The sequence below is a fragment of the Eriocheir sinensis genome, chromosome 11 (genome assembly GCF_024679095.1).
Source record: "Eriocheir sinensis breed Jianghai 21 chromosome 11, ASM2467909v1, whole genome shotgun sequence".
Classification (NCBI taxonomy): Eukaryota; Metazoa; Arthropoda; class Malacostraca; order Decapoda; family Varunidae; genus Eriocheir; species Eriocheir sinensis.
The window spans coordinates 21,485,523-21,512,828 of record NC_066519.1 but is presented as its reverse complement, the minus strand read 5'-3'; the positions used below and the strand labels follow the sequence as shown (position 1 = coordinate 21,512,828).

The window sequence follows — 27,306 nt, the reverse complement described above, 5'->3', positions numbered from 1 at the left end:
CTTTCACTCTCACTCTCTCACTCTCATTCTCTCTCGTTCTCCCTCATTCTCTCTCATTCTCTCTCATTCAATTTCTCTCTCTCTCTCTCTCTCTCTCTCTCTCTCTCTCTCTCTCTCCTTCTCTCTCCAGGCACTTATTCTCTCCTTTACTTCCCTCCTCCATACACCTCTTTTATTTGTTCCTTCTCTCCCTTCTCTCCCTCCGCCTCATCTGTCTCTCCCTCTATTTCCTCCCTGTCCACCCTCCTTCCCTTCCTCCCTCCCTCACTGTCCCCTTTCCCATCCTATCTATATTCCAATGTCCCTCTTCTTTCTCCCTCCCTCCACTCCCTCTCCATTTCCCTCCGTTTCTCCTATTATTCTCTCACTCTCTGTTTCCCTCCTTCTCCCCCCTGCATATTTTCTCTCTCCCCATGTCCCTCCTGTTTCTAGTTTCTCTCCTATTATTTCTTCCCCTCACTCTCTCTCTACATTCATAAATTTGCCGTATTAGTCTAGTGTCTCTCTCTCTCTCTCTCTCTCTCTCTCTCTCTCTCTCTCTCTCTCTCTCTCTCTCTCTCTCTCTCTCTCTCTCTCACACCTTTCTTTCCTCCTTCATTTTACCTCCCTCCTTTCTTACACTTATTTACTATATAATATCAACACAAAGTAACACAGTCTATTCTAACAACACAGAACACACTAGTACACAACGCAACACACGGCAACACACAACAACACAACGCAGCTCATGGAAAACGTCCCGGCCTGATCGCCATATAAAGAACAACACAAATATCTACACGCGCGCAACACTGCAAAACAAAACAAAACAAATGATAACGCCGCCGACCGATCGACTCTCGCCTCTTTTTTTCCCCCGTGTAACGCTGCAATATTTTTTCCTCCACTTACAAATATGGAGGTAATTTGCAGGTGACATTGATACAGATGCAAAGGGTAGAGGCAAGGTGTGTTAGTGAAAGTGAGTGAGTGAGTATGTGAGAGTGAAAGAAGGGAGAGAGTGAGTGAGTGAGTGGGTGTGAGGAAATAGTTTGAGAGTGAGTGAATGAGTGAGTATGTGAGAGTGAAAGAAAGGGGAGAGTGAGTAAGTGAGTGGGTGTGTGAGGAAATAGTTTGAGAGTGAGTGAATGAGTGAGTATGTGAGAGTGAAAGGAGGGAGAGAGTGAGTGAGTGAGTGCGTGTGAAAGGAAATAATTTGAGAGTGAGTGAATGAGAGTATGTGAGAGTGAAAGAAAGGGGAGAGTGAGTAAGTGAGTGGGTGTGAGGAAATAGTTTGAGAGTGAGTGAATGAGAGTATGTGAGAGTGAAAGAAGGGGGAGAGTGAGTGAGTGAATGAGTGGGTGTGAGGAAATAGTTTGAGAGTGAGTGAATGAGAGTATGTGAGAGTGAAAGAAGGGGGAGAGTAAGTGAGTGAATGAGTGGGTGTGAGGAAATAGTTTGAGAGTGAGTGAGTGAGTATGTGAGAGTCAAAAAAGGGGGAGAGGGAGTGAGTGGGTGGGTGTGAGAGGAAATAGTTTGAGAGTGCGTGAGTGTGGAATGTATGGGGGAATAGAAAGGGTTAAGGGAGGTGGGAAAGAGGAAGGAATGGGGGACGTGCGAAAGTGTTGATGGGGAAAATGTGGAGGTGTGTGAAGAAGTGTAGGGAAGGGGGTGTAAGTGGTGAGTGGAAGAGTAAGGATGGTGGGTATGGAAAAAGGAAGAGAAAGGAAAGAGATAGAGGAAGAGGAGATAGTAATGTTGGTGAAATGAAAAATAACGGAAAGAAAGGAGGAAAGAAGTAGAAGGAAGAAAGGGGAATGGTAAGGAAAGGATATAAACTAAAAGCCGTGGAGGAGAAAGAAATGAGTGGAGGAAAAGAATAAGGGAGTTACAACAGGAAGAGGAGAAATAAATGGTAAGAAAATTAGTTGAAAGGCTGGAGGGAAGGAAGTGGGTGAAGTGAAAGAGTAAGGGAGAGAGAGAGAGAGAGGATTGGTAACGAAAGCAGCTGAAAAAATGTCTGAAAAGGAGAATGAAACGGGCGGAGTGAATGACAAAATAAGGAAACATAAAAGTGAAAGAGCTAAGGGGACGAACAAGGAGAGTAGGTGAGCAAGTGTAGAGGGAGGGAATGAAGATAAGGGAGGAGGAGCAGGAGGGTAGGGGTGGGAAGGGAGAAGGGTGCGTGAGGGGTGGGGGTGGGGGGGGGGGGAGCAAAACACATTGGAAGGCAAGATATACAGCGCCGGTGCATGAAATTGGCTAATCCGGCGTAATTGTGAGGGGACGGGGGAGTGAGGGGAAATAGGGCTTCTTAATTGCGTAGAAAATAATTGATGGAATACTGCCGGCCGAATGTACCGTAGCGTGTGACCGGCGCCTGCATTAAAACGAATATTCATGGGCGTTTTTTTTTATGACTCTCTCTCTCTCTCTCATCATTTCTCTGGAGCGTGAGTTCGAATTAATAGCATGATGAGTTTTGTTAGTATGTTCCGTTTGTTTGTGTGTTTGTTTGTTTGTTTGTTTGTTTGTGTTGGTGTTTACTTTGGCAGTGATATGGCGTAAAACACACAGACGCAGACCAAAACAAACAAATACATACACACACATACATAAAAAAAAGTTTGTGTACTGGGAAGATAATGAAGTTAAAACATACACAAATAATAATATACAAAGGAGACACGTGAGGCAATTAAACATAAACACATGGAAATAAATAAAAACAAAACAATGAAAACACTCTTATCTCCCTCCCTTGAGCGTGGACGAGAAAACGAAAGGAGGAGAAATAAATAAAACAAAAGTAAAGCGTATATCCAAAAGAAAAAGAAGAAGAAAAAGAAAAAGAAGAAGAAGAAGAAAAAGAAGAAAGAAAAAAAAGAAATAGAGGACGAAAAAAAAAAAAACGAAAAAGAAGAAAAAAAGAAAAGGAAGAAGGAAGCGGAGACGGAGAAGAAGGAGGAGGAGGAGCAGAAGGAGCAGCAGGAAGAAGCATTTGCAAGTTACCGCATTTGCAACTTGTCAAATTTGCAGGTTCGTAAGATGCCAAATTGGTCTTCAAGTTAGTAAGTCAGGAAATTAGGGACTTGTAAAGTTAGTTAAGGCGGGAGCTACAGCATCAACTTGTTCCCCGGCTGATCAGGTTACGAAGATAATGAGAAGGCGAGTTAGTAGTGACTGAGAGAGAGGGAGAGAGGAGGAGAGAGTGAGTGGAAGAGAGGTGGGACAGTGAGTGAGAGTGAGAGAGAGAGAGAGAGAGAGAGAGAGAGAGTGAGAGAGAGAGAGAGAGAGAGAGAGAGAGAGAGAGAGAGAGAGAGAGAGAGAGAGAGAGAGAGAGAGAGAGAGAGAGAGAGAGAGAGAGAGAGAGAGAGAGAGAGAGAGAGAGAGAGAGAGAGAGAGAGAGAGAGAGAGAGAGAGAGAGAGAGAGCGCATAAATCAGGAGCGTGTATCACATTTGCAAAACGCAGCGAGTCAAGAACCCAGAGGCAAAAAAGGCGGAATTAATTAACATGAATGATAAAGTAAAAAGTAAATCATTAAGTGCTGCAAAAATACGATTACTGCTGCTCCTGCTGCTACTACTATTACTACTACTACTACTACTATTACTACTACCAACACTACAGTTACCCTTGCTGTTTCTCTTATTACGCTTATTCTTTCTTCACTACTACTATTACTGCTACTACTACTTAACCACTACTATTACCACTACTACTACTACTACTACTACTACTACAACAACTACGACTACATCTCTCATTCTCTCTGTCTCTCTAACGCTAAGTTCCCTAGTCCTTATTTTCACTCAAGCTCTTTTCTCTAGCTCTCTCTCACATTCTCTTTAGGCTTGGATAAACGGAGAGAAAGTGAGAGTGGAAAAGTGAGTGAGCGAGTGAGCGTGCGAGTGAGTGAGAGGAATGAGTCAGGATTAAAATATATGTTGGTGTTTTTCCCTCCAAGTTGAGTGAGGAATTAAGTCACTTAGGAGGAAGTTAGGTGGAGCTGCGGGAATTCGAGGGGAGAGGGGAGGGGGGAGGTGGATGGTCAAGGGGAGGGGGGGGAGGTTCTGTCACTCTTCCTAATAGCACTTAATAGCACTGCAAGGTAAAGTAGTGCAAACAGTAGTGTAGTGTTTGGTCGCTAGGTGGCGGAGTCAAACATTCGTCTCCAGGTGTGTGCTGGGTGGGGTGGGGTGGGGGTAGGGTGGAGGTGGGGGGGTTAGTGTGTGTGTGTGTGTGTGTGTGTGTGTGTGTGTGTGTGTGTGTGTGTGTGTGTGTGCTTGTCTGTCTGCCTGTTTCTGTGCCTGTCTCTTTATCAGTCTGTTTGTGTGCTTGCCTGTCTGTCTGTCTGTCTGTCTCTCTCTTTCTCTATCTCTGTCTCTCTAATTATCTATCAATCAATCAGTCAATCAATCTATCTCTCCATCTATCATTCTAACCTACTTTAATACCAACTTCACTCTTCTTCACTCGTTCACTCCTCCATCCATTTTTCACGGTCATACTCTTCTTCAACCCTCTTTACCCAGCACTTTCTTTTCCTCCTTCACTCACTCCTGCACTCCATCCCTCGCCACTCTCACGCCGCTATAAGACCGGACTAATACCCGCCCACCTCAAAGACCGCCGTGTTTGTCAAAGATTCGCGGCCCTGCTCGCGAGGCAACAAGACCCACTTTAAGGAGAGGACGCCAAGCCGCACCAGCCGGGCTTAGCGGGGCGCTGGGGGGCTTAGCGAGCATCAGCGACGCGGCTTATTGTGGCTTGGAGCTCCACGCATTAGCCCGCCAAGTGCGTCCTTCAAGCAAACCACGCCAAGCCAGGGTGAGCGGCTTCAAACTGCAGACGTGATATTTACGGAGATGTGACACCTTGACGTTTCTTCATCTTCTTCCTCGCCTTTTTTTAGTTCTTTGGACATGCTTGTTTGTTTCGGTTACGTCAAGCTGAGCCGGCGTGTATGAGACTTCAAAATGCTTATCTGTATACTTTGGGGAGAGACGCGAGAGTAAGCTCCGTTATTTTTCTTCTTTACTTTCTCCTGCTTCATAGTTCTTTTGAGATGCACGTCTGCTCGCGTTACGTCAGGCTGAGCTAGAGTTTGCAAGACTTCAAAATGCAAATCTGTATACTTTGCTTGAGATGTAGGCGCGAAGTCTTGAATCTTCCATCTTCAGTCACCTGCTATTACGAAATGTCCTTCTTTGGTTTAATGATGATAATGCGAGTGAGTAAAACGAGAGAACGTTATGAATCTGTTATAAATTGAGTTGATGGTATAGATATAAATACAAGCCCGACAAGACGATAAATGCATATAATACACTTGTGCTATTTTCAGGAGTCCCAACTTGATTTATCCTTATTTTCCGTTTTTACTTTGATATAATAATTTTCGTTGATATGCTGGGTAGAAGAGAGGACAAGAGAAAAAAAAGTGATAAATAAAAATGAGGATGACGATAATCAGAAAACGGTAAAACAAACACAAACATGATAAATAGGAGTGAGAGAATATAAAACGAGAGGAAGAAAATGAAGAAAAACAATTACAATACCGATATCACCACCACCACCACCACCAAAACCACCACACCACCACCACCACCATCACCACCACCACCACCAAAACAAATCAACAAGTGTAAGAAACCAAGGTATACACGCCCCACAACACCTCATCCTCTTTTCCCCTTATTCCCCTACCACCCTTCCCTCCCTCCATCCCTCCTCTCCCCTTACGCGCAACCAGTGGAAATAAAGAAAAAAAGAATACAGTCTAGGCCTCTCCCTTCCTCGTTCAAAAAAATCCTCACCCCCATAAAAAAAACCTCTTGGGCCTAACGGAACAGAAACGGAAAGGGAAAAACTAAAAACCAAACTTAAATTGACGTTTGCATTATGGAAGGCGTTTGGCAGAGAGAGAGAGAGAGAGAGAGAGAGAGAGAGAGAGAGAGAGAGAGAGAGAGAGAGAGAGAGAGAGAGAGAGAGAGAGAGAGAGAGAGAGAGAGAGAGAGAGAGAGAGAGAGAATAAAAACAAAGAAAGATAGTGACGGGAAGGGAAAAGGAAAATATTAAAGAATGACAAAAAAACGGAAAAAGTAAAAATGAATAAGTGGAAATGACATAGAAGAAGAGATGTCAAAGGAGAGGAGAAAATACCATAAAAAGAGAAAAAATAAGCTATCTGAAATGATTGAGAGAGAGAGAGAGAGAGAGAGAGAGAGAGAGAGAGAGAGAGAGAGAGAGAGAGAGAGAGAGAGAGAGAGAGAGAGAGAGAGAGAGAGAGAGAGAGAGAGAGAGAGAGAGAGAGAGAGAGAGAGAGAGAGAGAGAGAGAATCATAAAGACAGAGAAAGAGGTAAAAGGAAAGGAAACGAAGTCTGAGGGGAGAGAGAAAGGAGAAAATTGAGTGGAAACGGGAGAAGGGAAGAAGAGGAGAAGGAAAAGGAAGGACCATTGTTACAAAGTAGAAAGGGAGAGAGAAGGAGGAAAAAGGGAAGGTGAAGATGTGGGGAGAGAGAGAAAGAGAGAAAGAAACTGAGAGAAGTAATGAAATCGAATGGAGGGAGATGGAAATAGAATGGAGAAAAGGAGGAAATAGAAGAGGAGGAGGAAAGAGAGCGAGAATGTGTTTGTGTGTGTGTGTGTGTGTGTGTGTGTGTGTGTGTGTGTGTATTCATGTATGCATACGTGATAACCTGCCGTTCAGAGTATACATATTTACACATGGAGATGAGCGTTTGGGGGTAAATTCTGTGGAAGGAGGGAACCCAAACCTCATTCTCTTTATTCATATTACATTCACTTTAGATCTCATACTTTTGCCGCAGCCGTATATGTTTAAGTGAATCCAGAATGTTGTTGCTCATACATATTCATACTTTTTGTTGGTCTTTGTTTTTTTTGTTTTTCGGTTTTCTTCTTCGTATCATTTTTTTGTGTTTTCTTTTTATTCTCCTTTTGCTTATTTACTTTTTTCCTGTTTTCCTTTATCAATTTTTTTCATTCTCATTTCCTTCTCTTCTTTTCTTTCTTTTTTCTCTTTCCCTCTATCTACTTCTTTCCTTCTAATTCTTACTATGCTGTTGTGATTTTACTTCTTTCTTTCTTTCTTTCTTTCTTGTTCTTTTCTTATTCTCCTTCTTCTTTTCTTTCTTTCTCTTTCTCTTCTTCTTCTTCTTCTTCTTCTTCTTCTTCTTTCTTTCTTTCTTTCTTTCTTTCTTTCTTTCTTTCTTTCTTTTTCTTTTTCTTTCTCTTTCTCTTCCTCCTCCTCCTCCTCCTCCTCCATCTCACTGTCATCTTCATTGTCATTATCCTGAATAACTTATTACATTCCTCATTATCATCATCGTTGTCATATTTCTCCTCCTTTTCCTCCTCCTCCTCCTCCTCCTCTTGCTCCTTTTACATAATTTTATCCTCCTGCTTCTTCCCATCTTCCTTCTTGTGGTCTTGATTTTCCTTCTTCATCTTTTTCCATTTCCTTTTTCTTCTTAATTGTCCTCCTCCTCCTCCTCCTTCTCCTCTTCCTTCTTGTGGTCTTGATTTTCCTTCTTCATCTTTTTCCATTTCCTCTTTCTTTTTAATTGTCCTCCTCCTCCTCCTCCTTCTCCTCTTCCTTTTAATGGCCGACAAATCCTCACAAATTGCTACTCATCTAAAACAATGAATTAGTCTCAAAACTCTCATATCAAAATTCCTTAAACACATATATATTGACTTCTGCCTCACCTCCTACCCTTCCTTCTCTCCTCCTCCTCCTCCTCTTCCACCTTCTCTCCTTCCTTTTTACCTTGCCTGCTCTCCTTCGTTTCCACTGATTATTCTTCCTTTCTTCCCTGCTTTGTTCCTCTCTTCTTCCTCCATTCTCTCCTTGCAAGCCTTTATTCGTCTTTCCTTTACCTCCTTCCATCATTCCCGTTCTTCTTTCATACTTCATTTTTATTAGTTGGTTCCTTTCTTTACTGCTTTGTTCCCTTCTTCCTTCGTTCTCTCCTTACGGGCCTGTTCTCTTCACTCTTTTACTTCTTTCCATCTTTCCTTTTTTCTTTGTTTTTATCTCCATTCTTCCATACTTCAGCTTAATTAGTTAGCTCTTGCAATTCTTCCTTCTTCCAATTATCATTTCCTTCTTCCCTTCCCTCCTTCAAGCCCTTTACTTTTCTCTCCATTATATGCTCCATTTCTCCTCCCTTGCTTCCCTCCTAAGATGCTTCCTCTCCTTCTTCCACTCTTCCTTCCGTCCTTCCTTCCTTTACTCTTCATTCTCCTCACTCTCCCAGGCAATAAGAGTATACATTAATCTCCCTTTCATGTTCTCTTCCCACCTGACTGTCCATTACATTCAGACGGAAAAGAAAAAAAAAATGGGTAGTGAAAATCCAGGTAAGAAAATAGTAACCCAGAGCAAATATTAAAGATAACATCATATACAGTTAAGTGGCGCGATTTAAGCAAGAAATATATAACCTGCTTGTCCTTTACCCCCTGACTAAAAAGGGGAAAAAAAAGCTAGGCAGTGAAAATTCAGGAAAAAAATAACGAGCCAGAAAAGAATAATAAAAGATAAATTCAAAACAGGAAAGTGGCGTAATTTAAGCAGGAGATAAAAAGGAGATAAAAGTGAGGTGAATAGGAGGGAGGGAGAGAGAAAAAAAAACTTGTTAGACTTGTATGAGAATTGACCCGTCTTCTGCTAATCGAAAGTTTGTTGATGTCAATTCCTCGTCAAACGTCCGTGGATCGCATGAATAAGATAAAAGATTTGTCAGAAGCGACACTGTGGACGACGAGAGAGATGGAAGAGGCGGAGAAGAATGGCGATAAAAAGAGGGTGGGAGGAGGAGGAGGAGGAGGAGGAGGAGGAGGAAGAGGAGAAAGGCAGTGTTCATCGTGCCAGAGATTATAGATAAGAAGAAAATGGAGAAGATAGCAAATAGACAAAGAAGAGAGAGAGAGAGAGAGAGAGAGAGAGAGAGAGAGAGAGAGAGAGAGAGAGAGAGAGAGAGAGAGAGAGAGAGAGAGAGAGAGAGAGAGAGAGAGAGAGAGAGAGAGAGAGAGAGAGAGAGAGAGAGAGAGAGAGAGAGAGAGAGAGAGAGAGAGAGAGAGAGAGAGAGAGAGGGGGCAAGAAAGTTAAGAGACAGGAAGACTAAAGCAAAAGAGGGAAAAATCGGAAAAGAAAACGAGAGGAAGAAGAAAATGAGAAAAGGAAGAAAATATGGAAGAAGGAGAGAGAAATATCAAAACCAATTCCCCGAAAAAAAAAATATTGAAGAAATCTTAAAATAAAGGAAAATCGCACGAAAAAGACATAAAAGAAAAAAAAAGACAATTATGTAAAGTTAGAAAAATGAATAAAATAATAAAACCAAGAAACATGGAAACTCTAGCTTAATTATAAACACACACACACACACACACACACACACACACACACACACACACACGGGAGGAAGGAAAAATATTCAAACGCTATTCTTTCCCCTATGGATTCGGAGACCCTTAAGGAGGATTAGGTTGGCCCGACGAGGGATCCGAGCCCATAATAGAGAGCCCAAATATTTTCCGGAAACCTCCCGGATTCGTAAAGGAGAAGGAGGTTTGTAAATCTTCAATAATTGGAGGAGGAGATCAGAATACCAATACTAGTTATCGGAGCATAGCATCACTGAGGAGGAGGAGGAGGAGGAGGAGGAGGAACTGGGGGAGAAGGAGGCGGAGGATATCGGGAAAGACAACGAAAATGAAGACGACAGCGAGGAGGAAGAAAAAGACAAGGAGGAGGAGGAGGAAGATGAGGAGGAGGGAGAGCAGAAGAGAAAGGAAGAGGAGGCACACGATAACAAAGACGACAAGAAAGAGGAAGAGGACGGAGAAGAGAAGGGAGGAGGAGGAGGAGAAGGCAATTACTTTCCCGGAGAATATGAAAAGAAAATCACGCACACACGCACACACACACACACAAACACACGCACACACACACACACAGGTAGTCTTTGGCAGGTAACTTTAAAGGCACACACGCGTTACTTGCTTCTTCCTTGCCATTTGTTCAAGTAAAGCCTCCTCGAGCGTGCGATCAAAGAGGAAGACTTGTTAATGCAGGAGGAGGAGGAGGAGGAGGAGGAGGAGGAGGAGGGATGACAATGATGACAGCAATAGAAATAAAAAGGAAAGTGGAAGGAATGAAGAAAGGGACGAAGATTAAAAAGAAGAGAGAGAGAGAGAGAGAGAGAGAGAGAGAGAGAGAGAGAGAGAGAGAGAGAGAGAGAGAGAGAGAGAGAGAGAGAGAGAGAGAGAGAGAGAGAGAGAGAGAGAGAGAGAGAGAGAGAGAGAGAGAGAGAGAGAGAGCATTCATTTTTCATTTTAAACACCGTCCTTTCCTACCTTCCTACCTTCCTTCCTTCCTTTCATCGCTAGTTTTCATCTCTCTCTCTCTCTCTCTCTCTCTCTCTCTCTCTCTCTCAGCCGGTAATCCTGAACGCCTTCTCTCTTTAACTTATAATAAGGTTTGGTATCATGCTCTCGAACGAAGGAAGAGGAGGAGAAGGAAGAAGAGGAGGAGGAGGAGGAGGAGGAGGAAAAGGAGCTCCGGTTTGACATCAAGAGGAAGCGAGTTCGGTTTGACTTTTCCAATTTGGTTGTTGGTTATCTGAGTCCAAGAAGCCAACGACTCAGGAAGACCTAAACAACACCAGGCGGAGGAGGAGGAGGAGGAGGAGGAGGAGGAGGAAGGGGAGGAGAGGAGGGAGGAAGAAGAGAAGATTGAGTGGGTTGTGGAGGAGGAGGGTAAAAAAAGAAAAAGAAATGCAAGAACATTAGATAAGAAAAGATGAAATAAAGAAAAATAAAAGAAGGAATAAAAACAGCAACAAAAAACGAGAAAGCAGAAGAAAAAAAGAGAACAAGAACCATAAAAAAATAATAGAAGGAAGAGAAGGAAAAAGAAGAGGAGGAGGAGGAGGAGTGGAAAAAGAAACATAAGAAAATAAAATAAAACACAGAAATACAATATAAACAACAATAAAACAAAACAAGAAAACAACAAAGACAAAAGCAGAATCAAACCGTTACAAAAAAAACATCATTACTCCCTTCGACTAATGAAACGGCGCCTCCACTTCCGTCCATCGCGTTATTTTTTCCCGCCATTACCGTTCCCGCTTATTATTACGACGCTAACAGCCTCGCGCCAACCACCTTCGCGCTCGTTAATTCCTTCCACCCACGAGCACTCCAGCGGCGATCAATGGTGCGATGCGCGACACACGTCCTTCCACGGCGACGACAATAGGACTCACTAAAGGGAAGCTGTGTCCTGCCCTTCCTTCCCTTCGTTTCGTGTGTTTGTCTGGCGTCTGTATATTTGTTCTGAGGTATTTCGTGTCTGTCTCTTCTATGTGTGGTAGTTGTGGGTTATCTTGTAAGTACTCTTTGGTCTTTCTGTCTTTTTCAGGTGAGGTAGTTGTTGGTGACCTGATTACTTCTTCGTTTATATGTCTCGTCATTTCTCTATTTGTATTTCTTCGCCTACACGTCTCGCTGGATCTCCGTTTCTCCGTCTCACTTATTTTTCTTATCTTCTCCCCTCGCCCGCTTTTCCTGCATTCTACCGCTCACTAACCTCTCTTTTTTTTTCTCTTTCGTTCCTCCTCCGACTTCCCACATATCCTCTTCCTTATCATTTGCACTAACTTTTCTTTTAGTAATCCTTGTCCTCCTCCTGCTCCTTTCCCTCCTTCTCTCCTTGCTTCTTTCCTTCCCCTCATTCCAGTATTTCTCCCCCTTTCTTACCATCACCCTTCTATTTCTACAGCTTTACCAACACTCTCTATTTCGACCTATCCTCTTTTCTCTTCTTTCTCTCCGTTTGCCTTGACCATCAACACACACACACACACACACACACACACACACGCGGGCTCAGGTATGCAGGAGGCAGGTGGAGGCAATCAGGTGTTCTGTAGGTTGTGAAAAATCCATAAAGAGAGAGAGAGAGAGAGAGAGAGAGAGAGAGAGAGAGAGAGAGAGAGAGAGAGAGAGAGAGAGAGAGAGAGAGAGAGAGAGAGAGAGAGAGAGAGAGAGAGAGAGAGAGAGTGTAAAGGCGGTAAAGAGAAATGGTTGAGAATAGAAAAGTGAGGATAGGATGAAAAGGACGAGGAGGAAGAGGAAGAGGAAGAGGAGGAGGAGGGGAGGGGGGAAGGTAATCAGATTCATGACCCGAGCGGACGCAGGCGAGCGGGAATATAGATCACTGGCGGACCTTTTGGATTCTACGCGCGGAATAGCAAAAGACTGTGTTGGCAGACTTTTGCGGTCTCTCTCTCTCTCTCTCCTGGGTCGTCCATTTGGTGAGCTGACGCGGCAGGTCCGACTTACAACTCTGGTTCGTGAAATGTTACTCCACATCACCACGCCACCGCCGCCGCCGTCACCGCCACCGCCACCGCCAAGTCTAGTCATTTTTAGTATACGAGAGGCCGGTGTGTGTGTGTGTGTGTGTGTGTGTGTGTGTTATCAGCAACTTTCTGTGACTTAGCGCTTTTAAAACGTCAAAAAAGGCCCGAGACGTCGAGGAATCACATAAAACTGGCGGCGGCGTGCTGGTCGCCGATAGGGAGTTGGGGCGGTGAATTCCAGGAGCCGAAGTCGAGCCTTTAAACTGACAGCGCTAAATGTTGGGCTGCGGCCGCTACTTCGAGGCGAGTTAGGCTGATGAGACCCTTCTACACCGCTAAATATTGGGCTTTGGAGGCTATTTCTAAGTTGGACTGACTGGACCTTCCCACACCACTAAATGACACCTAAAAGACACCTCTCCACTAGAAATTGACCTCTCTTTTGGCCACTCTTTACTTATGTCTGTTGTGGGAGCGGTAAGTAGCGGGCTTTTTTTCTACACTCTTTTTGTTGCCCTTGAGCCGTCTCCTTTGTTAAAAAAAAAAAAATACTGGGTTGGGGATGTTATTTCTAAGAGCTGGAATAACTGACCCTCCCACACGACTAAATATTGGGCTGACTGAACCCTCCTACATAACTAAACATTGGGGCTACAGGAGGTATTTCTAAGAGTTGAATTCACTGGTTCCGCTACACGACTAAATATTGGGTAACGAAGCTATTTCCTCGCGTTAACGGTGCTTTCCCGTACTAGTGCCTGTCGAGAGCTTCCAGGTGTTGGGCTACAAAGACTATTTCTACGGTAAATATTTTAACAAGAGTTGGGTTGGTGCGAGTTTCATAAGCTGCTGAATACTAAAACAAAACATTATTCTAAGGAGCCTTGGAATGAGACTGACTTAGATCCCTTTCGCAGTTAAATATTGACTTAAAAACACCATTTCTTCAAGAGTTGGACTGGCTGGGGTCTAAAACGACTTCCATCTTGGGTACTGAAAATACAACATCAGTCGGAGAAGTTTTGGGTAGAGAGACTGGCTTGGATTCCTTTCGCATATAAATATTGGCTTAAAACACTATTTCTTTATGAGTTGGGCAGGCTGGGTTCTATAACAAGGCTACACTCTTATCTAGGGGGGCTATTTCTAAGTATTGGAGTGTCTGGCATGTCCACTGAAGAAGAATTTGGGCTACCGACGCTATTTCTATGAGACTTGGCTCGGCTACGTTCGCCCGCGGTTCAATATCGGACTACTAACGCTATTTCTACAAGAGTGAAGGGCCTTGGGCGGGCTGGCGTGTCCCTCCTTCTTCTTCCTTCCCATAACCATTTTTCAGTCTTTCCTAAAATGTCTCTGCTGTGACATACCGCCCCGGGCTCCTCCTCACTCTTGTCTACCTCCTTCAGGGACTGTAGAACGAGGTGCTGGAAATATATGGTGCTAACGGTGGTGGTAGTAGTAGTCATCGTAGTAGTAGTGGTAGTGGTGGTGGTAGTAGTAGTAGTAGTAGTAGTAGTAGTAGCAGTAGTAGTAGTAACAGCAGCAGTAGTAATGGTAGTGGTGGTATTTATGGTATTAAAATTAGTATTATTATATTTACTTTTACTACCATCAAATTACTTACATCATTATAAAGTAGTAATGTAGATGGGAAATACACCTGAACTCTACAACCTCCTCCTCCTCCTCCTCCTCCTCCTCCTTCTCCACTCCTCATCCTTCTCGTCCTCCTTCTTCGGGTATGACTAAGCAAGGTGGAGCAACATGAAAACATAAACAATAATGATAAAAATAACTTCTTCCAATCCCGCCCGACATTTGATACTCACACACACGGCCCCGCCCGCCCCTACCCCGATATAGAGAAGACACATGTTACGACGTTAGCTTGTTCTTCAGCCATCACCAACAATAACTTCATTTTTAAAGTCTACACGTGTGGTTTGCGTAGCTTGGTTGAGGAAGTCTGGGTCAATATTATGTCCCCTCAGTGTTTATCTGTGCTTATAATTTATCTGTGTCTGTCTGTTTCTCTGATTGCACGGATGTATCTCGTTCTCTTTTGTAAACTTTGCGTCAATATTATGTTCTCTTTATCTGTGTTTATCTATGATCATAAATTGTTTCTGTCTTGTCTCTGTTTTGCATGATGTTTCTTTTCCTCTCTCGCAACTTAACCTAACCTAACCTAACTATATGTATGAAGTCCGTGAATTATGCGTTTGCTTCATCATATTCTAATCAATTATGCTCTCTCTCTCTCTCTCTCTCTCTCTCTCTCTCTCTCTCTAACTTAACCTCGCTAAAAGACCTCCCATTATGTCCACGCTTTCTTCATCCTTTCTTACAAATTTTACTCTCTCTCTCTCTCTCTCTCTCTCTCTCTCTCTCTCAGGAGTGGATGTACCTCACCTGAGTTAGTCGTGGAGCCAATTTCGGCCAGGTAAGTTTATGATCACCTGTCTAAGTTGGGTTTTGTCTCGGGTCAAGTTGGATTGGCTTGCTACACACAGTTCCCGCGCCCGCAAGCTGCCTCTGCTCTCTCTCTCTCAGGAACTTGTCCGACTAATGGTGAGGAATGGCCGGGTTGAATTGCTTGTTTTCTTTAGTGTGTGTGAGTGTGTGTATGTGTGTGAATGCGTGTATGTGTAAGGGGTGCGGTGGGGATGGGGGTGGTGAGGTCGGTGTGTGCTTGTGTGTGTATGTGTGTAAAGGGGGGATGGGGAAGGGGGGGAGGGGTCAGTGTGTGTTGGGGTGGGTGTTAAGGTGGAAAGGGGGGAAGGAGTGGAAATCAGTGTGTATGTGTGTAAGGGGAGAGGGGAGGGGAGTGTGCGTGTGCTTGTGTGTGTGTGTGTGTGTGTGTGTGTGTGTGTGCGCCCCCCCCCCCCTCCCTTCCATCATCACACAAGCATACCCCATAACCATTACATTACTTACCTAACCTAACTCTTTTCTGTTCGATTTGTTGCCCTAAAAAAGTTATGCATCCGTTAAACTTTCTAAATACTTCGTTAATACTATCTGTATACGTGGCGATCTCAACTCCACATCCTCCACCACCATCACCACCACCATGAGCAGAGGAAGAGGAGGAGGAGGATATAGTTTGAGAATTGTGACGGACAGTGGCGGCTGACGGGAAAGTTACGCTTGATTGGGGAAGGCGGGAATGGGGGGGAAGGAAGGGAAGGGAGAAAAGGAGGAAGGAAGTGGCGAATGAAGGGAAAAAGAAGGTGGAACGAGCGGGAATGAGTTGGAAAGATGAGGAAGGAAGAGAAGAAGGGCAGGAACAGGCGAAAGTGGAAGGATCGGGAATGATGGGGAAGGAAGGGGAGAAGGAAGAGAAGAAGGAAGAGGAGGAGGAAGGAAGAGGCGAATGAAGGGAATAGGAAAGTGGAAGGAGGAGTAAAAGGGGTAAAAGACGTGGAAGAAGAGGGAAGGAAGAGGAGAAGGAAGAAGAGGAAAGAAGTGACCAATGAAGGGAATAGGAATGAGGAAGGAAACGGAAAAGAAAGAGAATGAAGGAAGAGAAGAAAGGAAGAGGGGAAAACGTGGAGAGAAGAGGAGGAAGAGGAGAAGGAAGAAGAGGAAGGAAGTGACCAATGAAGGGAATAGGAATGAGGAAGGAAACGGAAAAGAAAGAGAATGAAGGAAGAGAAGAAGGGAAGAGGGGAAAACGTGGAGAGAAGAGGAGGAAGAAGGAGAGAGAGTGAGATTTAGAGGAAACAAGATGAGAAGACAAACGCTGAAGAAGAAAGGAGAAAGGAGAAAGAGGTGATAGATAGACACATATAGAACGGGAGGAAGAGGGAGGAGGAGGAGGAGGAGGAAGAGACTAAAAAGCTAAAAAAAAGAAACATTAATGAAGGACGGAGAGAAGGGTAAAGGTGAAAAAGGGAACTCCGTGAAATCATTAACATGGATCACAGGTACATCTATTTTTCCCACCTGAGCTTACGGAGGCCACGAAATGCTACGAGTCTTGGCGATGTGCGGGGAGAAGCGTGGCCGAAAATAAATGGGCGAAGTTATGTCTCCTTTGAAAACTGATGACCTGGCGGAATGGAGAGGGAGGGAGGGAGGAAGGGAGGGGGAGAGGAAAAGGAAGGAGGGAAGGGGAAGGGAGTTAGAGAGGAGGGTGGAGAGGAGACACGGAAATGACGGAGGGCGAGGTAAAGAAAGTATGGTAGGAGGGAAGGGAAGGGATAGGAGGAGGTAGAAGGTAGAGGAAGGGAGGTACGGAAGGAGGGAGGGAGAAGGGAGGGAAAGGAGACACGGAAATGACGGAGGCGGAGGTAAAGAAAGTATGGTAGGAGGGAGGGGAAGGGATAGGAGGAAGCAGGAGGTAGAAGGAAGAAGACAGGAAGAAGAGGAGGAGGAAGAGAAGGTTAAGAATGAATGGGAGGAGGAAAAGAAGGAGAATGGAAAAATGGTTATGTTAGGGAAACAAAGGAGGAAAGAGGAAAAAGGGAAAGGATAAAAGGAGGAGAAAAAGACATGAGGGAGGACCAAGATAGGAAAGAGAGAAGGAAAAGTAAGAAAAGATTAAACGAAGAAAATGAAAAGGCAAGTTAGGAAAGGAAGGAGGAAAGAGGAAAAAGGGAGAGGATAAAAAGAGGAGAAAAAGACATGAGGAAAGACCAAGATATAGGAAAGAGAGAAAGAAAAGTAAAGAAAAGGTTAAACGAAGAAAATGAAGAGGCAAGTTAGGAAAGGAAGAGAAAAGAGGAAGGAGCAAAAGGATGAAAGGAGGATATTAGAGAAATGGAAGAAGGCAGGGAAGGAGGAAGAAGGCGAAGATTAAACAAATACAAACACACAAACATACACACGCACACACAAGGAGACCATCTGCTTGCTTGCAATCATTGTGCAACACGTCATTTTTTATGAATTTTTGTTTACTTTGCGAACTAATACTCAGCCTCTAATTTCTCCCTCCTCCCCCACCTCTTCTTCTTCTTCTTCTTTTTCTTCTTCTCCTCTTCATTCTCGTCCTTTTAGACTGATGGCGGAAGGGGGATGATAATTCTAAACTACGACTCTCTCTCTCTCTCTCTCTCTCTCTCTCTCTCTCTCTCTCCCCCCTTACCCCCCCCCCCTCGCCCGCGGTGTCTAAATAGAAGTGGTAAATGTTTGCAGTTCAAATATAATCAGGAGGCTCGTGAATCGCTTTTGCTATTTTGTCTGAGGTCGAGAAGGAGGGGAAGGGAGGGTAGACGAGGGGAGATGAGGGGGAAGGAGAATGAGGAGGGAAGCGAGGAGGGTAAGGGAGGTAAGGGAGAGGGAGAGGGTGAAGGAGAAGAGGAGGTAAGGAGGCAGAGGGGATGACACTAGGGGAGGGGAGAGAAAGAGGGAGAGGGAGGAGGGGGAAGGGATATATTCTTAGGCTAGCAACTTGAACTGCATTGCCTAACGATGTGTGTGTGTGTGTGTGTGTGTGTGTGTGTGTGTGTGTGTGTTTAAGAAAGAGAGAGAGAGAGAGAGAGAGAGAGAGAGAGAGAGAGAGAGAGAGAGAGAGAGAGAGAGAGAGAGTATACATTACAAAACGATTAAAGTGAACAAATTCTCGCACAGCAACACGCGTAACACACACACACACACACACACACACACACACACACAGAGACCAGGCAAAACAAACAAACAAACACACTAACGAGGACATGCAATAAACTTCGTCAGTAGCAAAAATAGCTCTATAATCTCTCTCTCTCTCTCTCTCTCTCTCGCCGGGTCAAGTTAATGGTGTGAGGAAAAGATTGACGCCTGAAAAATATTTGGTGATGTATCTTGTTTTCTTCCTCCGCACGTGACAATGAGAGAATATTACACCGTGGAGGGAGGGAGGAGGGAGGGAGAGAGGGAGAGGAAGAATGAAAGGAAGATGGAATGGAGGGAAGGGAGGGAGGATGGGAAGGACAGGAGCGAGGAAAGGAGGGAGGAAGAGATGGAAGGAGGAGGAAGAGTGTAAGGTGGATGAAAGGGAGGGAAAGGAGGAAGGAAGGGCAAGGACAGGAGAGTGAGAAGAAAGAAGGGAGAGAGGGAGGATAATGTGTGACCCTTTTATAAGCTTGAACGCGATGTGAAAGAAAGATGAAAGACAGAAGAAGAAGAAGAAGAAGACGAAGATAATAAAGGTATAGAAGAAATAAATGATAAAAAAAACGAATAGAAGACTAACAAGGAAAAAACTAATAAAAAACGGAGGAAATAGATTATGAAAAACGAATAGAGGAAGATAAATAACGAAAATAACAGCATTGAAGATATAAAAACAAGGCGGAATAAACGAATTGGCATGTAAAAGAAACAGACACAAAAACACACATATACAAACAATGCCAAACAGAAACAAACACGAAAAACACCCACCCACACACACACACACACACGCCCGTCCCCTCCCACACACACACACCCTCTCCCTCCCACACACACATCCACATTATTTTATTTTGGGGAAGAGGATCCGGAATTTATTTTGATGAAAGCTTTGTTTGCTCTTATTCTGAGTTATATCCGGCAGGTTGAAACGTAACATAAATCCGAGAGCAATTTTACTTCATGTTTTTAGTGGCGAAAACATTTCCCACGATGCATAAATTTTTGTAACATTAAACTAGTCATCATTTGCCTAGATACTGCTGTTATATTCTGTTTTCAAGCCCCCTTCACCCCCCCTCACCCACGCACCCCTCCCTCACTCTCCCCCAGCCCTCTCTCTCTCTCTCACTCTTTCCCTATACCTCTCCGTGTATGTGTGTCTGTTTCTGTGTGTGTGTGTGTGGGGTGGGGGGGGATAAAGAGGGAAAAGGAGAGAGAAGTGGAGTGAGGGGAGAGAAGGGAGGAGGAAAGGGATAGAGAAGAAAGGTGAGGTAAACTAGAGGAAAAGAAAGAAAACAAAAGAGTAAAGGTGTGTGTGTACGTGTGAGTGTGTGTGTGTGTGTGTGTGTGTGTGTGTGTGTGTGTGTGTGTGTGTGTGTGTGTGTTTACGTATCATTGTAGAAACCTTTGAATCGTATACAGCATTGAGTGTGTAGAGTATTGGAACGCTCTCCTAATGCCCAGGTTAATTGCGTCCTGCACCTGTCCCTTTCAAATCACAATAAACACCTTTTTTTTCCCTCTGTAATTCAAGGCCCAATCAAAACAACAACAACAAAAATAAAAGTCCCATAAAGCCACGACGAGAATAACGACAACAATATGAAAACAAAAACAAAAATAAAATAAAATAAATAAACTGAGGACGAGTATGTAGATCGTATCAGTTTTAGTTACTCTTAATGTGCGTGTGTGTGTGTGTGTGTGTGTGTGTGTGTGTGTGTGTGTGTGTTGCTGTTTATCTTCCTGACTTTTATCATTGTCCGCGCTGTTGTTGCTGCTGTTGTTGTTGTTGTTGTTGTTGTTTTATTTACATCTCATTTGTTTTGTCGCATCAGCCAGTCGTCGCTCCGGCCTAAGTAATCACTGGTTTAATTTATCCGATTGATTAATGGGGCAAAAAAATGGCGCGTTGTCAAAGTACTGCACGCGGCGTCCCCCCCATTTGTCACTGCTTCATTTGTTTTACTGCCCATCTGTTTGTCCCCATTTTTTATTACATTTAAATGAGCGACGCGTTTTAGTGCTGTGACGCAAGCTCGGGTGTGTGTGCGTCTGTGTTGGTGTGTTGCGTGTTGGGGTTGGGGGAGGGTTGGTGTGTTGTGTGTGTGTGGGGGAGGTGTTGCGTGTGCCCGTGTTTGTGGGTAAGGGGGGTGCGTGTGTGTGTTTGTGTGTGTGTGTGTGTGTGTGTGTGTTGGTTGGTGTATTGCGTGTGTGTGTTGTCGCTGTGTTGCCCCTCTCTGTGTTGTTATCCAATTATTTGTTATGGTAAAGCGACATGAATATAAAAATGAGTGCCTGAAACACACTGCAATGAAAAACAAAGGAATGACAGAAAAAAAAGTAACAGCAAAGACGATGATTAGGTTAGACTGTACTGAATTAAATGTCTTACTAATTACTTAACAATCTAACTAACTATTATCACTGTTGTTAGCTGTTTGTTGTCACCTTCTTATTGAGGTTATACTGCCGAAAAAAGAAAAAAAACATGTGCCAGACGAGTAGTTATAACAGGTATGGATGACAAATTCGCATCACCTTAAGTTTACCTGTGACATAAAACAAGACAATTCATTAAACAAAAACAACTTGAATGGATAAAGAAGGAGACAAAACAAGTAAATGCGTTCGATATAAAGTTACCATTCACCATTACCACCACCCCCATCACCACCACCATCACCACCACCATCACCACCTCTATTACTAACCAGAGCAGCACCAGCAACAACAACAACAACAACAAGAGTATAAACAAACACACACAACGTTTATACACACTCGCAGTCCATCAGGAAGCACAACAAACCTCCTTATTCCTCCTCCTCCTCCTCTTCCTCCTCCTCCTCCTCCTCCTCCTCCTGTACCAGATTCCTTCCACGCGCGTAACTTTCATGTATATTTGATCTTTTAGGGTACCATGTGTATCCTTCTCTGTGTCCAAGAGGAGGAGGAGGAGGAGGGGGAGGGAAGAAGAGATGGGGAGGAGAGGCAGTATCTGGGTTACGTGTTGGGGAGGAGAAAAGTGTACGGGGATGAGAGGGAATGAATAGTGATGCTGCATGGAAGAGTAATATTAGAAGATGAAAATATAAAGAAAAGAGAAAAAGCACATATAAGGAAGTGCCAAACCGCTATCACATATCACTAAAGGGGAAAGGAGAGATAGGAAAAGCAAAGAAGAAAGGTATAAGAAAAATATCTGCAGATGAAACAGAAAAGAAAGGAGAAATAGGATAGGATGAACGGATGAAGGAAAAAAGAGCAGGATGGAAGTTGAGAAAAGAATTTAAGAGAAGAATGAACGAGAATTACAGGCAGAAGTTGAGGAAAGATAAACGAGGAAAAGAAAATGAAAGGATAAAGAGAACGAAAGAAATTGATGAAAAAAAAGCACAAGAGGTGAAGGAAGAGGAATAAAGAAGAAATATGAGAGACGGAAGTTGAAGAAGTCACAAATATAAAGGAGGAAGAGAAAAAGAAAATAAGGAAGGCATAAAGAGTAAGAAGATGAAAAATGTATAAGAGATGAATGAAGTAGAATCACAAAGAAACATGAATAACAGAATTTCAAGAAGTACAAGAAAAAGGAGGAAGAGAAAAAGAAAATAAAGAAGGCATAAAGAGAAAGAAGATGAAAAATGTATAAGAGATGAATGAAGTAGAATCACAAGAAACATGAATAACAGAATTTCAAGAAGTGCAAGATAAAGAAGAAACTAGAAAGAAAGAAAAATATGTAAGTTGACACGATCTTACAACACTACCGCAACCACGAGCACCACCAGCACCACCACCTCTACCACCATCACCACCACCTCTACCACCACCACCACCACCTCTACCACCAGCACCACCACCTCTACCACCATCACCACCACCTCTACCACCACCTGCCATCACGCCGCCTTGTAATATATCGACAATAAATCCTAAACCAGCGCAGAAGAGGCGAAGCAAATGGGTATCAAAAGCTCGTTACTGAGGGAGAGGTTGATGTCTTACGCGCGTGCCCGCCCTCACACACACACACACCGCCCTTACCCCCCCCTCTCCACCCTTACCCCACACTAACCACCCACCCTTCCTACCTTACCCCACACTACGCATCTATCCTCCCTTACCCCACCCTCCTCATCCCCCTTCATCCCCTGGCCCCTTTACTCTCCCTACCCCCCCTTAGCCTACCTTACCCACCCACCCACCTTTACCTCACCTTACTCATTTGCCCTCCCTTACCCAATCCTGCTAACCCGGACATCCTTACCCATCCTACCCACCCACTCTCTCTTACCCACCCTAACCATTCACCTTCCTTTACCTTCCCTACCCATCAATCCCAGTTGCCCCCCTCCCTCCTCCTTCCCCCTTCCTGCCCTCAACACGTATAGAAGATAAGGTTAAGGATAACGAGATGATTTCTTTCTCTCTCTCTCGGGTTGTGGGTGCATCGGCGGTGAAGTGGAAACCCGATAAAAAGGAGAGAGAGAGAGAGAGAGAGAGAGAGAGAGAGAGAGAGAGAGAGAGAGAGAGAGAGAGAGAGAGAGAGAGAGAGAGAGAGAGAGAGAGAGAGAGAGAGAGAGAGAAAGGGGGGGTCAGGTGGGGGGGCTCTGATGCGTCCATTCAGTGTGTACGTTCATCGCATTTCTGAAACATTAATTAAATCTATTTTTGGACGTATCGACTGATCGTTGCTTTACACGCTGTTAATGGTATTTACAATGGCAGTGGTGGTGGTGGTGGTGGTGGTGAGGGGCGGGGAAATAGGTGATGAAGAGGTATATATATTTTTTGTTTTACTTTTTTTTTCATCGAGGGGTTATTTGATGCGCATGTGTGTTAGTGTGTGAGAGTGTGAACGTGTGTGTGTGTGTGTGTGTGTGTGTGTGTGTGTGTGTGTGTGTGTGTTCCTCACCATCATCCCCCCTTTTATTACCATCATTATTACTACTATTACTACTTCCCCTCCTCTTCCTCCCTCCTCTCATCCCCTAACATCCCATTCATCTCTTCCTCCTTCTCCTCCTGCTCCTCCTCCTGCTCCTCCTCCTACTCGTCCCTCACGCCCCAAATGAGGCGCGAAGTCCGGCGTCATGTATAAAATCAGAGAACCTTTCATGCAAATGTGTCCGTGCCGGGTTGGGCGTCCGCCGCTGCTTTGTTTTGCCACGCGAGCGCCGGACAAAAGCTTTTCACGATAATCTGACGTCCAGGCTGACACTAACAAAGCTTGGAGAGGACCTGGGGTGGGTGGGGGGGGAGGAGGAGGAGTAGTAGCAGTAGGAGGAGGAGGAGGAGGAGGCGGAGGAAGACAGGAAAGCGAGGACATCGAATTGAATAGAGTGGATAAGACAAGAAGCGACCTCGTTTTTATACCTCCTATTCTCCTCCTCCTCCTCCTCCTCCTCCTCTTCTTCTTCCCCCTCCTCCTCCTCCGTTTCCAGATAAAAAGGTGACAAAGATGATGATTGGGGGTGACACAGCCGAGGGAGAGAGAGATTACTGGCACATGTTAGGCCACGCGACTGTGTGTGTGTGTGTGTGTGTGTGTGTGTGTGTGAGCGGTGCACTTAACTAATACAACACGGGTCTCAAATTACAGAGATTAAAAATAAACACGAGAGGGAGGGGAGAGAGGGAGAGATAGAGAGCGAGAGAGAAAAAAAGGAGCGTAAACTAAAAAAAAAGGATAACACAAAAAAAGCACGAGTAAAAATATAAAACACCAACAAAGATGAAATCCACTCAGGTGAGGGAAAAATACACCTGTTCTATTTACCTCATCACACACACACACACACACACACACACACACACACACACACACACACACACACACCTGGTCACCTTCCCCTATTCATTAACCCGCGCCAGAAAGAAGCGATAAGCACCGAACTTTCACCCACGTCACCCAACTCATCACCCACGCGGACCATCCCTCACCCCGCCCACGTGCCCGCTCACCCTCCCACTGCACCCCTCGCAACACCCCTCACCTTCAGCCACGACCCTCACCCATCACACCAGGCACCTCCCACCTCCAACTATACCTGTTAAACCATCTCATACCTGTATCGCCCATCTTCCCCACGTGTGAGAGGTAAGAAGTCCTTTTAACAGGTGTGCAAGGCGGAGCAGACAGGTGAGAAAGGTGAGGGTGGGGGAGGGGAAGGGGGAGAGTGCAGGGGTGGAACCTACCTGACCAGTGGTGAGTAGACAGGTAGAACCGCAAGTCTAGTGAGTCGCTGTCTGGTCGGGAACCTTACACGGGATGGTGATGGGGGGAGGGGAGGGGAGGCAGGGATGAAAAGGGGAAGGGAGGGGAAGGGAGTGTGTGTGTGTGTGTGTGTGTGTGTGTGTGTGTGTGTGTGTGTGTGTGTGTGTGTGTGTGTGTGTGTGTGTCGGAGCGTGGCCGGTAATGGTGGTGGTGTCATAATAGTGGTCAACACGCATCGTTTATTATGATGATGGTGTTGATGGTGGTGGTGGTGGTGATAGGGGTGGTGGGGGTGGTGGTGATAAGGGTGGTGGGGGTGGTGGTGGTGATGGGGGTGGTGGGGGTGGTGGTGAATGGTGGTGGAGAGAGAGAGAGAGAGAGAGAGAGAGAGAGAGAGAGAGAGAGAGAGAGAGAGAGAGAGAGAGAGAGAGAGAGAACTATGATTACTATGACGCATTGTCTCCATTACAACAAATGACACTGAAATTGCAAAAAAAAAAGTACCATCAATCTCTCTCTCTCTCTCTCTCTCTCTCTCTCTCTCTCTCTCTCTCTCTCTCTCACACACACACACACACACACACACGGAAAACAAACGACGGCAAAAGTGACGACGTAGATTTCCTGCAAAATGTTGAGACGACGAGGACGAGGAGGAGGAGGAGGAGGAGGAGGAGGAGAGGGGAAAAAAGTAAGAGAAGGAGAAAAAGAGAGAGCGAAAGGGAGACAAAATGGTACACGAAGAAGCCGAAACGAGGGGAAGGCAAGCTCGAGGGAGAGAACAGATGGCCGGCTAAGGAGAGAGGAAAAGGTAGAGAGAGGTAGAGAGAGAGGGAGATAGAGGACAGTCGAACCAGCTGACAAAAATAGATAGACAAATAGATAGAGACAGTCACAAGGGCAGGAGGAGAATAAGAGAAACAAGAGCAAGAGGGGCGAGAGGACACCAGTGAATGAAGGAGAACAGGAAGATGAAAGGAAGAGAAGCGGAAAGGGGAAGGAGAAGCAGATACGAAGAAAGAGTTGGGCGTAAGGAAACACGGAGGGAGAAGACGGTATGAGAGAGAGAGAGAGAGAGAGAGAGAGAGAGAGAGAGAGAGAGAGAGAGAGAGAGAGAGAGAGAGAGAGAGAGAGAGAGAGAGAGAGAGAGAGTAGGAGGTAAAGATGTGAGAGTGAGGGGAAAGGGGGGAGAAGGAGGAAAACTGGGTCCTATGTGAGAGTTGGCAAGTGTCCAAGAGAGGGAGGAGGAGGAGGAGGAGGAGGAGGAGGAGGAGATAGTAGTGGTGGTGAAGGAGGAGAGGAGGATGGCAGTGGTGGCGGTGGTGGTGGTGGTGGTGGTGGGCAGCGAGGGGGATAAATCTAACATCATTACTTACACATCTACTTACGGTACGAATATTTTAGGGAAACGATCGCTATACGTTCTTATCATTATGGCGCGTTCGTCTTGCGCCGCCCTCCCTCCCTCCCTATCTTTTTCGGGTGTTCAAGCGGGTGGGCGGGCGGTTGGGCGGGTTTGGGAGACTTTGGGCGGGTTTGGGCGGATTTTCGGTTGACTTTGGGAGAGCTTATGTAGATTTTGGGTGTGTTAGAGGAGGTGGGTGAGAGGCTGGGCGGGGGATTGGGCGGGAGGTTGAGGGGGTATAGAGAGACTTTTTTGGAGGTTCGGTTGGGTTGTCGGGTTGCGTGAGTCTGGAAGGACTTGGAGATAGGTTTAGAGTGTGTCAGAGGCGGTGGTTGAGGAGTTGGGGGGTAGTTCACTGGCCTTGGGGAGGGGGGGGGTTGGGCGGATTTGAACGGGTTTGGGCGGCTGATTGGGCTAGTTTGGGCTGGTTCAGAGGTGTCGATAAACGTTTTCCAGGCGTACACACATAACGTTTTCTCCAGCAACGTTTAAAAGTTTATGCTGACTTGAAGGCATTAGTTGAACGATACTTTTTGCATATGATGGTAATTTTAGCGTCGATAATAATAATAGACCGGAGTATGTAATTTTCTTTTCTATTTTTTTTTTTTTGGTTTTATTATAAGAATAGGAATATGAAAAAAAATGTGCATGGATTAATGAACGGGATCCAATATTTCTATTTTAAAGGTAAATAAAGGAAATTGAAAGAGTACATCGCGATAGTCAGATAGATAAATAGATTGATCGATAGATAGAGTAAAAGAGAAAGAATGAAAGTAAAAATGTTCTGACCTGACTTTTCCCCTCGGACAAAACTCTCTCTCTTATTTCAGTTCTTCTCTTTTGTTCTTTTCTCTCAGATTTTTTCTTCTGTTCTATTTTGTTCTGTGCTGTTCTGTTCTGCTCTCTCTCTCTCTCTCTCTCTCTCTCTCTCTCTCTCTCTCCTACTCCTTCTCCTTCTCCTTCTCCCTCTCCCTTTCCCTCTCTCTCCCTCTCTCGCTCCCTTTCCCTCTCTCTCCCTCTCTCGCTCCCTTTCCCTCTCCCTTTCCCTCTCCCTCTCCCTTTCCCTTTCCCTTTCCCTTTCCCTTTCCCTTTCCCTCTCGCTCTCCCTCTCCCTCTCTCTCTGGCTCCCCCCGTGTCAATACATATCGAGCGCTCCCTCACTCCCTTCCGAGGCCGCTCTTTTCCTCCTCGACGGCCAAAGTTTCGCTGAATTTGTCCTACGTTCACCTGGAGGCGCGTTGCAGTTGTCACCCACTCAGGAGGAGGAGGAGGAGGAGGAGGAGGAGGAGTTTAAGGCAAGTTCGGGGAAATTCTGGAAGGAGGAGGAGAGATGGCGGTAGGAATGAGAGGCTTAGAGGAATGGAAGATGTGGAAAGGAGGAGTTAAGAAGGGAAAGGAAGAGAGGAAGAGGAGGATAAAAAAAGAAAGAGGAGGAAAAGGACGAGGAACAGAAGCGGGAAGAGAAGAAAAAAGTATATCAAAAGAGAAGAAGGAGAAGATGATGGAGAAAAGGAAGAAAAGGAATAGGAACATGAAAAAAAAGAAATAAGAAAAGAAGGAAGGGGTGAAGGACGACAAGGATGAAAAATAAAGGAAAGTAGGGAAGAGGAGGAGGAGAAAAAGTATAAGATAGGAAAGTGAGACAAGATAAAGAAGATAAAATGAAAGCAAGGTAT

The 27,306-nt window shown here is 44.9% G+C and overlaps 1 protein-coding gene across 1 annotated transcript in view; it reads right to left on the bottom strand.

Annotated features, from left to right (window-relative positions):
• LOC126997053 (teneurin-m-like) overlaps window positions 1-27,306 on the bottom strand; it is a 439,194-nt gene that overhangs the window by 333,645 nt on the left and 78,243 nt on the right. The gene's annotated exons all lie outside the window — the stretch shown is intronic.